This window comes from Emydura macquarii, unplaced genomic scaffold (assembly GCF_026122565.2).
Source record: "Emydura macquarii macquarii isolate MOO-44397 ecotype Brisbane River unplaced genomic scaffold, CSIRO-AGI_Emac_v2 contig_968, whole genome shotgun sequence".
NCBI lineage: Eukaryota > Metazoa > Chordata > Testudines > Chelidae > Emydura > Emydura macquarii.
The window spans coordinates 6457359-6469739 of NW_027131105.1; the positions used below are offsets into that span (position 1 = coordinate 6457359).

A 12381-nucleotide genomic window follows, 5' to 3' on the forward strand; every position below is an offset into this window, starting at 1 on the left:
ATTTCATCCAAACCCCAAATATTTCTTTTCTAAAATGTCACTAGAATACCTCATGTTCCCAGGATTTTACAGGCCAGATTACAACTCTCATGACACACCATGGTTTTCTTTTTTGATGAGCTGCCATGGTGCCTGATGGGAGTTGTAGTTCAGGCACTTCATGCTCCCATTCTCCTCTTCTAGGCTCTGTTCCCTGGTCAGACTATGTATCCCATGTTGCACCATGGTCTCCTCTCATGGTTTCCACTGGGCAATGGATGGTGTTGGGAACAGAAGATCTATCCCAGATACATGAAAGTGACACTTCTTCCAATCATCTGCTGCATCTCTGAGCAATCCTGCATTCCCAGAAAACCAGGCTTCATCAGGATAATGCTAAATCCTCTGCCTCCATTCCTGACCCTGCCAGAGAACCAAGAAGCAGCCTATTGGAAACAGGTCTCACCCCATGCCATAGGTCTACTAACATGGTAAGTGGACGTGGATTTGTGGCTGCTATGTTTTGTGCTAGTTTGATGGTCACCCTTTTGGCCAGCACCTCACGGATCAAATCAGGGGCGCCCAGAGCCAAAAGCATGAGCTGCTGCAGTTTGAGCTAAATAGTCAAGGCACCACAACTGGAGGCTGTAACAGCTCCGTGAATCAACACAGAGGGCTGACCCTGGCCCACACTTGCCAGTGGGTTACACCAGCTCCGTGTGTGACATCTTATGCACATGGTTTAATGCACTACCTCCATCTGAGCCATGTGATAGCTAGAACCCCGAGAGAGCTGATTCCATTCCAACTGTGCCAGTAGGGCACCCCTCCCTCCTCTTGCTGTTTGACACTTAGTCTGCATGTGGCTCTGCTTTTGAGCCTCTTCTTCCCCATCCAGCTCAATTGCTAAACCCCTGGAAGGTCACAGGACGTTCTCTGATGACCTTTAATAAGCACTGGAGCTGGACAGCGGCTCTTGTGTGCCAAGAGCACATTACGGCTAATGGGATTGGAATCTGTAGCTCCCCGCCCATGGCTGTTTCATGTGCTGCATAATAACATGAGGGCTCCATGTTTTTAAAACTGAACTGGATTTCTATTGATTAAGAGAACTATCTGCAACTGTAGCTAACTGACTTTCCAGTGCCTCCTCAAACGCTTCTCGCTCCATTCCTCCCTTCCTTCCTCCAAGTTCCATGCAGGTTGCTACACTGGCTTTAACACTGACTAATGCGGTGGGAGGGCTATGGGGACAGAAGGGTCCAAGCCTGAAAGCTGACTTAATCCAGGGCTGGGGATTCTGGGAAAGCAGGGAGCTGGCTTGGGGCTGGGGGGAGGGAATTGTGGTCAATAGAAACTAGGCAAAATTCTAGGATGTCATCACTCCCCAAAAAAGAAAAAATGTAGGAGTTGTCACAGAATTCTGCCTTAGAGATTTTGTTTGTTTGAAGCCTGACTATACCCCACCACCACCTGCTCTAGCCAATTAAACCCACTCCCTCCCAGAGTTGGGAACAGAATCCAGATGTCCTGACTCCCAGCCTCCCTGCTCTGATCCCACCAGCATTGGCAATAGACTTTTAATTAAATACAAGCACTGGCTTGTCTGATCCAGGGCTGTAAACTAGCAGCCTCTATAGCAGCACAGATCAATGCACTCCTGCAGTGTAGGGGTTATGCAGAGAACAGGCTCAGACCAAGAGATAGGCATGGGCTAGTGGAGACAGATCACAGAGACTAGACAATGTGGCTGTCTTACAATTGCAGTGCAGAAAAAGGCAGATGTACTGTCCCCTGTGACCTGCAGCCCAGGGCAGGGCCCGTGAACCTCTGAGTAACGGTTCCAGGAATGCTGTCACATAGTAGCCCTGTGGCGGTAGCCAGTTCCCCCCAGGCACCCAAGGGATGGACATTCACAGGCAGCCATGAGAGCAGACTTTGGCCCTGTAGGTAATCTGTAATAGATCATTAATGCACTGACCTCTCTTAGTCTCAAAGTACTGCAATAATGCCAGACCCATTCCCCTCCCAGAGCTAGGAATAAAACTCTGCACCCCTGATTCCCAGTCTCCTGTGCAGTACCCACTGGACCCCATTTCCTTGTAAGAGGTGGGACTAGGTTCTAGACTGGATTCCCAGAGCCCCTTGCTTTAACCCACTAGATCCCACTTCCCTCCCAGAGGCAGGGATAGACTCCAGTAGTCCTGGCTCCCAGCCCCCTGCTCAGTGCTTAATTTGTAATGAAAGAGGTGCTGGGGCTCAAGCAATATTTTTATATTGATAACTGATGCACCAAGCCCAGAGGTGCCAGAGCTATGAACTGCCAAACCTAGAGGTGCTGGGCCTCAGCCCTGGCAAGCCCTGGCACAAACTAAGCACTACCCCCTGCTGCTCTAACCACTAAACCCCACTCCCCTTTCAAAGCTGGTGTAGCAGCAGAAGATGCAGGGAACGGCTGCTAGGAAGTGTTGATGCTCTGTTAACTGAAGCTGTGTGTTTAAATGCATAATATCAGGTGCTCATTTGTGTGTGTGTGTGTGTGTGAGAGACAGACACTCCCACACTTTTGCCAGTAGCACATCAGTGCATTACATGGAGCCCGCGAGTGTGTTGTGTGTGAAGGGCTGTGTGTAATGTGTTGGGGTGTGTATGATGGGTGTGTGCAATGTGCTGGTGAGTTGTGCATTTGTGTGGGGAAAGGAGTGTGTGTATTTGCATGCTCTGTAGATTGTGGAAAGTATTGGGAGGGGGCAGTGTATTGTGTGGGGGCGGTGAGTGTATGCAGACAGGGTGTATGGTAGGTGAGCACACACAGACTGTGGAGTAGATGAGTGAGTACAGACAGGGTGTGTATATGTGGGGGGGAGGGAGCATCTGAAGACTGTGTATGTGTTGGGACCTAGGTGAGTATTTGCAGCCACAATGTGTATACTCTGTACTGTGTGTAGAGTCTCAGGGCTCCCAGGCAGGCCTTGTTCTCTGTAATCCCACTCCCCACCCCAGGCCCAGCCCAGGTCCCTATACAGGCAGTAATTTCTAAACCTTTGCAATAAAAATCCACCCCATTCTATTGCTGTAAATGCAGAAACATCCTCTCTGCCCAAGCCCAGCGGGGCTCAGGCAGTCTTTGGGGAGGCGGGGGAGAGGCAGGGCAGGGAGGCACTGGCATGAATACCCCTAACACTAGCAGTTCAAGGTCTGTGGAATGCCTACCCGCAACCCACCCCTGTCCCATAGGATCCCAGGGGAATACTGACTCACCAGCTGGACTGCTGGGCCTGCAGTAGCTGTTGAACTGGAAGAATTTTTCCAGCTTTCCTTATCGTCAGGCAGCTGGCGAGTGACTGGGTTGGTGCCGGGGTCAGGTCCTGCCCAGCGGGGTGCGGGGATGTGAAGCCGGGGCCCTTGACTGATCAGCTCATCAAAGCAGTTCCAGCCCCTGATTTGAGACCTGTGATGCAGAGAAGCTGAGTAGCAGCAGCAGATTGAGCAGGTGGATTAACACAGACTAAATCCATCCAGCTCGGAGGATTTACTCCATGGATTGCTATGCCCACTTGGGAGGGGAGGAGAGGGTGAGGGATACAAGAGTGTAATAGTGTTATATGTAATCCTGGACAAATGTCAGCGCATTCTTGCATGCTGGGAACTGGGTCGGTACTACTGGAGAGATGGGGAAACTGAGGTATGGAGTGGGGAAATTCTGTGATGTGGGGATCACCCTTCTGGTTGGCTGAGACTTGCTGTATTATTCCCTCTGATTACAATGCACATTTCAGGGATAGCTATGTTTAAGTGCAATTCAAAAACATCAATCTTGAAAAACTCTTTGAAGGGCGATTGCCCTGGGGTCATGGAGATGCCTTTTGCCACCCTGCACATGAAAATTCACCTGAGTTTTGCTGCGTTGGATCTAAGCTTAGAGAGCACAAATAGACGTATTATATGTTTAATAGGAGGCGGGGCAGGGGGGAGGGGAGTCTAGAGGTTAAAGCAAAGGTGGGCTGGGAGTCAGGACTCCTGGATTCCATTCCCAGTTCTAGGAGGAACAGGTCAGGGGGCATCAGGACTCCTGGGTTCTCTGCTCCTGGTTCTGCTACTAGCTTTCTGTCTGACTTCAGGCAAGCTACTTCACCAGTCGGTGTCTCAGTTTCCCCATATGTAAAATGGGGATAATAATCCTTGATCTATTTAGATTGTAACTTCACTGAGGCAAGGATTGTCTCTCATGGAGGGTCTGTGCAGCACCCAGTACAATGAGGCCCCAATCTCAGATGGGTTCTCTAGACGCTACCATAACAGTACTAATAATGCATATCTCATAATGTGCTCACCAGTCTTAGTTTGGGCCTATAGACATAACCATAATACTATTATTATTGACCACATCATAATGACGACCCTGTATCATTTGGGGTCTTTAGGTTTTACTGTAATACAAAGAAATTTGCTATGTTCATGTGGGAGCACACTGCCTCCTAGGCCTTATAGCACTAGTTGAACATGCAGGTCATGTGGGTTAGACTCTTATGTGCTAATTTCAGATTCCCTGCCTGGGGCTTGGAAATTTTAGGCATAAATTGCCCATAGTGAGTGGCTGCTAGCTTTGGGCGCTGACGCCTCCCACCACCACTAGTGGGAGCTATTGCTTTCAGACACTGTCAGTCTGCTGCAATACAAATGTAACAGATCTGGAATTCCTAGTTCTTAGGGAGTTTTTAAACACTTTCTGCTGTTTTCTGGGTCCTGGCGAGGTAAATTAGGTGTTTGAATTATTTCCAGATTGCTACAATCTTTTAAAGGATCTTGTAGTAAGAGGATTTTGGCACCTAACCAGTAACTCAGGCTGACGTGGAGCTTCCTGAGTTGCTGTTAAACAGCACCCAGGTTCCACTCCAGAGGCTGCTGCATCTCGGCCCTGGGTGAGCAATCCCCATATGAACAGCTGCTGCACCCTGTCCCAGAGGTGGCTGCATCCCAGCCCCAGGAAAGGGATTCCCTGTATAAACCAGCCTGCGTCCTAGCCCAGAGGCAGCCACATGCCAGTGCTGAATGAAATGATCCCTGTCTGCATGTCTCTAGTCAAACCTCCAAATCCCCTGCACCTCTGCCCAAAGCTGTTAACATTACATGTGCGAGGGTAGCAAGTAGGAGACCTCAGTTTTGAGATTGGGGCATTTGATAGTGGGTCTTAAGGGTACAAAGTAACTACAAGCCTCTGCTATCCAGGGGAGGGGGATATGACCCATCTCATGAGAGGCCTGGCAGGGGAAGGGTGGCAGGAGACAGGACATCAGGAATTACCCCTCTGTGGAGTTTCTACAGTCTGTCTGCAGCGTCCCAGTCTATGGGCTTGGGTGGCCCTGGCCCCAGAGCTGTATAATCAGCCTTTCCTAATCTTCCCTGCCTGACCTCTCTGCTGGTGTCCTCACAATCCCATTATCTCTAGCCATAAAAAGAGAATAATGAATGGTAGGTGACTGCAGCTGTGAAGGGTGACTATCCTTCTCCTGACACTGAGAATCTGTTCCTAGCACTTGGGCAAATGTGGAGTTCACTGTACGGGGGGAAATAAACGGTTTTGCTGCATTCATTAAAAATAAATGTCACATTTCCAGTTTATTTTCCCTGGCTAGGCAGCATCAGGACATGTTTCCCCCAATCTTCTAGCCAAAACTACAGCCCTAGAGGCCCTCCAAGGCCATTTATTGTGGCCAGTTCAATCCCTGGTCTTTCTAAAATGCTTGCGGATCACTTTACATTAGGGTTTGCTTTGCTCATTGCCTACAGTGTCTGGGTTGGGTCAGACCCTGGCACTAGAGCTGATGAGTGAATATTTCTATCACCCACTGAAAATTTAGACTTTTTTGTTTCAGGTCAATTTCAATAATTTCAAAATATTTAGTTTCCATTTCAGCCTTATTTGTTTTAGCCTATTTTCAATCTAGCTTATATTTCATAACAAGTCATTTTGAAATGTAGAACCAGAAATTTTTGTTCAGCAAATGTCAGAATGAAACATATCAGCAAATTAAAAACTTGGTGTTAACATTGTTTCAAGTCAGGAAATTCATCGAACCCAGTCGTGTTCTGTAAACAGTTTTGATTTTAACAAATTGGCTTTTATTTTTTTTACCCAAAAAACCCCATTTAATTGAAAACTTCCTGACCAGCTCCAATGGAGGTAAGGTATCCATGTCACTGCAGAGGTAGACTGGCCTTGTGGTTACAGCACGGGTGTGGGACTCGGGAGATCAAAGTTCAGTTCTTGAGTTTATCACAGATTCTTGAAATTGAGTGAGTAACTTAATCTCCGTGTGTTATTTTCCCCATCTGTAAAATGGAGATAATCATTCCTTTGTGTATTTAGGTGTGTCCTATATACCCGAACCCATCCAGAGCAGCATTATAGATGCACAGCTAGATCTCGTGTGTTTGTGTACAGCTAGCACATATGGTTATTTGGAACCCAGTGGCATCTGTGTAGTTTCCTCATATTCTTAATGTTGAGGGAAGAGCAAACACAACACAGACTGAATTCTTTGATCTGTTCAGCACCTCAGCTGACCAAAGTCTATTGATGATTAGCAGACGTGACCCCAAATATGATTTAATGACCATAATGTCATGCTCAGCATCACAACAGCTAACCCAAATCTTCACTGTCAGATTTTGGAACCTATCCCAGCTCTCGCGTGACTTCAGAAATCCTGTGCTTTAAAGGGACACGCAACTTAAAAAATTACTTCTGACCCAAAATTAGTTACCTTCTCTTGCTACAATATACAGCGGAAGTAAATTCTCCCTTAGAGATGTTGGAAAGATAAGAGACTAGCATGATGGCTCAATCAGAGGTGAGAATCAACCTCTTGATAGCAAATTAGAGATATGTTGGATGGGGACAGATGTGAAGAACCTTGAAGGCAAAGACAAGTATGTTTGATGGAATGGAGAGCCAGTAAAGGGAGGCACAGAAAGGGGAGGGCATGGCCAAAGTGGTGGGCTAGGAAAATGATCTTTGCAGCAGCATTCTGAATGGATATGAGCAAGACTAGTGTTGCAATCTTGATTATTTTTCAAGTACTGATACCCAGCCTCTGCCAGCGTGACCCCTTCCCGGCCAGTATAACCCTGCCCGTGCAGTGCGTGCAAGGTAACACTGTAGAGGACACCATTTTTTTTTTCTGTGTAAGCGTTGGAATGGCATTCCAGCCCCACTACACCACTGGGAGCAAGATTGAACTTGTCAAGGCCAGAGAAAAGGATGTTACAGTGACCAAGATGACAAGAGCCTGGACAAGAGTTTGTGTGGCTGGATAGGAAAGGCCGTATCTCAGTAGTTGTGCAGAAAGAGTTATCGACCAGATTGTCTTGTTAGCAACAAGATTTAGATACAGCCTGGATGTGAGAAGCTGGGGAGAGATCAGTGTCAAAGATGATGCCCAGATTAGAGGCCTGAATGACAGGCAAGATGGTGATCTTGTCCATAGTAATCAAGGTAGCAGGGAGGGCTGGGGGAGGAAGATTAGGAGCTCTCTTTTTGCCATGTTGAGCTTGAGCTGATGGCCAGGCATTCACAAGGGGATGCCAGGGAGACAGGCCAAGATTTTCCCTTTGGATAGAAAGAGATAGATCTGGAGCAGAGCAGCAGACCTGTGAGTGGTCAACAGACAGATGCCAGTTGAATTTGTGCTTGTGGATGAGATGACCCAGAAATAATGTGTAGAAGGGGACTAAGTAGGCCCTGGGGAACATTCACAGAGAGCCGGTAAGGCTGGGGTGAGGCAACTTACAATGCCCCCAGGTTTGTTAGTGAGGAACTGGTACCATTAGCTCACAGGCCCACGGTGGCAGGAGTGAGCTTTATAAGACTGTACGAGAAAAAGGGAGGAATACTCCTGTGTGAGATTTGCAGGAATGATACATCTTCGGCTGAGGTGAGGAAGTAGCCCGACACCCAGAGAGGAAGGAGATCCCTCCTGTCATCTATTGATGAACTGGAAGAAGTGACAGAATGAGCCCAACCTCATATGGATGGGTGACACCCACAATGCCAGTGAGGACAGAATGTTTGTTTTAGTCAAAATTCACTTCAGGTTTGGCTGTTGGAAAAATGAAATGTTGTTAGCTTTATTGTATGGCTAAAGGGCAACAGAACTGTACTGATTATGGCCTGAGTGAGGGGTCACCATAACCAGTATCTGAGTCATGGACCACTGTGTAGTGGTGCTTGGCTAGAAGAAGGGGAAAGGGTCTCTTAGCTTTCAAAGAGGAGTGAATCTCTGTTGTCATGGGCTCTGCTCAAAGGCCTATATGTTCCTAAACCCTCCCTGGTGCTATGGCAGAGCTGAAATCACTGTAGTTGAGTAGGATGGTCGAGCCTCAGAACCCAGATCTGACGTGGTAAGAGATAATGTAGAAAGGGTGAGGTGCCTCTACCTAAAACCCATAGAGCTGTCATCACGAGAGGTGCCCTGAAGCCCCAGATCTGGTGATGCAGTAAGGGGTGATGTGATGCAGTGGCTTGGCAAGAGGAGACAGTTCACAGATGGTATTGCGGCTAACAGTGGCGGTGCAGGGCTGGCATTGGGGCTAGTGGCAGCAGCATGGGTCTCTTTGCAGAAGCACTTTCCCCCTAGGGGCTGGAGATGGACCTGCCCAAATGCACACCTGGACTCTGGGGTTTCACTGACCATAACGAACGAGTGGGATGCACCAGAGGGGAAAAGCAGGGGGAGTTAGGTGTTGATGGAGCACTTGTTCACGTTGGCAGATGGGGAAACTCAGGCAAAGGACTACTGCCCAAGACACTGTCGGGATGGAGGTTGACTTTCTATTTGTATAAACATACAGCTGCTTTATTGTTGCTGTGTTTTCCCAAATTAGTGCTGGGCTCCTTTCCTCTTTGTGGAGAAGGTGGAAATTTTTGTAACATTTTTTATGAACAATATGCACAACGCTCTCCACCCACTTTGCATAACTATTGAGTGGGGGTAAGGGGAAGGGGAGAGAGGAGGGAGGCATGGCTTGGTGTCACCTACAGTGAACACTGTCTAGGTGGGGACTGTTAACAACTGGCTGGGATCAACACACGAGTGGTAGGCCCTGAAGAGCCAGTGAGAGCCTCAATGACAGAGACATGAGATCTTAACAGCTAGCAGCCATGGCAGAAGGAGATGTGGAAACAGCAGGGCTGCAACTGGGAACAAAGAGAGGAGGTGTCAATAATTGTGTTTTAAGGGTGCTGCCAGAGATAAACACACACACACACACACACATGCATACAGAGGGCTCTGGAATTCAGCGTGAGAGCGTGGCTGGATCTCAGGAGAGCCTGGGATTTGGGGCCAGGTGATTCTGCCAATTTGGCTGCTGTCTTAAGTGTGTCTTTCCAGGCTGACTGAAGGATCAGTGCTGATGCTGGATTCCAGGTGTCTAATAAATGCTCTCTTGCGCTGAAAAGGCTGCACTGTGTGGCTGCAGATTCTCACTGTTTGCATGGCTCCCTGCAGGGGAGAAGTCTTGAAACCTGAGTCTGAACTCCTTTGTACTTACTGGGAGATATGATGTGCCTGAAGCCAGAAGGCCCTGTCTCTGATTTGGAGAGCTACGGAACTCACCCTTGTGAAAGCCTAACTCTAGGGCTTGGCGGAGAACTATAGGTCCCCCCAAGACTGTGTGAAGGCCAGTGTAATAAACTCATGGAGCTCTGTGACAGCCTCAGTACAGCTTTCTTGATTCTGTACCCAGACTGGGTGCTTGTGAGAGGTAAAGTATTGTCTGTGAAGGACACTAGGCAGGTGTTTAGTTTTCTTAAATTTCGGGGGCGGATTTGAGCATGTGTGTTTTGTTAATTGCAAGAGGAGCTCCTAGTTATTTGAACTGGGCCCTTGTTGTTGCCAGTGACACTTGGCAGAAAAGGTACATTAGTATTCTCGACAAGTGCTTTGTCTTAAATGTAATTCAGAGTCAGTCCTTGCCTGGAGCTGGCACTTTGGCCTGGTCAGAAGGGGGGTGTGTGTGTGTGTGTGTGAGAGAGAGCAGTTCTGCTCGTGAAATCTCATTTAGCTTGTGTCTTGCACTGAAAACAGTCTGATAAAGAATGTGAGCCAAGTTAAACGCTCCTGACCAGAGCCAGTATGAACCTCACTCCCTCCATTTGCAGCAATTTTCCTGATTTCAGTGCCTGGTGATACAATAATACTCAACCAATCATCTACTCTGGGCCACTGACAGGTAACAATAAACAAGACTCCCATTAATGTGGTAATTCTTAGGTATAAGATTTATTTTGGTTTCCACTGCAAGGCTCTGAGCTGTATCTTTTGCATGTGCCAGTAAATTGTTTGAACAGAAAACGTCTTTTCTGAAGAAATTTGTTAACGATACTACCGGATTCCAGTAAAGATACGCAGAAGACCAATCACCACTGCACCTATAAAACCCATTTTTGCAGCAGCAGCAGCCTGGAAACAAAAAGAATCCGCAATTAGTTAGACACAATCCTGACACCTGAAGAATCTCCCAGAATGCAGCCTGCTCATTCAAAGCCTGTTTCTGGGCACTTTGTCTCAATAGGCTTCTCATGGGGCGGTGGGGGCAGGGGGAGGAAGCACACTGCAAATAAAGCATTTTAACCTTGAATGGCAATGTTGAAGATAAAAATCCTGGCTGGCTGAAGATAGTATTATGCAGGAGATGTTTAACGGCTGCCACTGAACTTTAGATCAATCACAGACCTTGTAAAAATCGCTGGGTTTACTAACTAGCTTTCATTTAGGCTAAATAGAAGGAGCAATTAAATGTGCCTCTAGGTAGTGATAGCTGAAACAAGAAGCTAGCTTCCAATTAGCCTTGGACCATAAGCTAAATGGCTGGAGGAGGACTGATTGCATACATAGGGTCTGGGCCATTAAGTGTGTGTGTGTGTGTGTGTGTGTGTGTGTGTGTGTGTGTGAGAGAAAGTCAAGGAAGCAGCGGGGAGCTTAACCCTAAAAGGAAATAGAGAGTCAGGGATTCTTGGGCACAGAGTTTGCTGGAAAGATAGGCTTGGATTTCTGAAAAAGGAAGCTGCCAGATGATCTTTGTTCCTAGCACGTTCAGGGAAACGGCTTTGTGTGCATCCTTTGTAAATAGAAATGGTTGCACCGCAGAATAGGACTAACTTGTGTTGTTGTTTTCTCCTCCTAATGGAATCAAGCCAGCAAGGCCCTGGATATTGCTAAACCACTCAGACTAAAATAGGGCAACAACTGAGGGCTGGAAAAATATCCACCAGTCAGTCTGTATATGTAGATGTCTGCTTTGGTCAGAGAAGTTCAGAGGGTATTTCTAGGTACAATCCTGACCGCCATTGTGTCTGTGTGCTTCATGCACATTAACATATTTATCTTCACAAACTCTGTGGAGGCAGGGCAGTGCCATAATCCCCATGGTGGAACTGGGGAAACTGAGGCTGAGTGAGACTCAATGACTTGCCCAAGGTCACAGAGGAAGTCGGGGGCAGGGCAGGGGTTAAGCCGGAGGGAAGTGAGGGAAAGTATTAAGACTGGTCCTAGTGGGTGAGGGATGGTACTAGAGGCTGCTGGAGGTAGCCATGGGCCATGTGTGATGTCACTGTGGAGTCTTGGGGGCTGGCAGAGGAGGGGCATGAGGGCTGATGCTGCAGAGGGGCGAGGGCTAGTGCTAGTGCTGGTCACAGGGTTTTTAATGCCTCTGACTCTCTTAATCCAGGCCTGGTAGGAATTTCAATAGGTAAAGAAACAATCTCGATGTTCACCTCCCCAGAAATCGGATACCTGCTAAAAATCCCTTACATCTTCAAAGGAGTCATGTGTTCCTGCTGCAGTCCCCTCCATGCTCCTCCCTCAGATCTGTTCTCCTTACTAGTCATCAGCACATGGACCCTCATACCCTACAGACACATGTGACCGTAACCCACACCTGGTCAGTTACGTACCTGGACCTGGTCGCATCTTGCTTTGTTGTAGCGCATCTTATTAGCAAAGTGTTCACAGTTCCGACTGAGGATTCTATATTTGATTTTATCCCCAACCTTTTGTTTCACCCGGTCTATGATTTTGTGCACGGGATACGCCTTCTGGCTCTTATCATGCTTGTTGTTGACCCTATACGTGTAGTTCCCCACCACATCTCGGAGGCGATCTATCTTCACCACTGCTGTGCCATTGATAGGGGCAACAGAGCTGGACATTCCATTCACATCTGGAGATCAGAAACAGAAAGACAGGTTGTAAATTCATTCATTGGGCCAGAGCCCACACCCACCGGCACTCACTAGATCGTAGTGCCATGCTAAATGGTGCTTATGGTTGCCATCAAGTTGGGTCTTAGACCCCAAAGAGTGTGACATTGGAGCCAATGGGGTGTCAAGCACCTTTC

At 47.7% G+C, this 12381-nt stretch overlaps 1 long non-coding RNA gene across 2 annotated transcripts in view; it reads left to right on the forward strand.

Moving 5' to 3' along the window:
• LOC137150223 (uncharacterized) overlaps nucleotides 1–12381 on the forward strand; it is a 35880-nt gene that overhangs the window by 3032 nt on the left and 20467 nt on the right. For both annotated transcript variants that reach the window (XR_010918935.1, XR_010918936.1), the window contains exon 2: nucleotides 184–470. This is a non-coding gene — a long non-coding RNA (uncharacterized lncRNA). The remainder of the gene's footprint in view (nucleotides 1–183; nucleotides 471–12381) is intronic.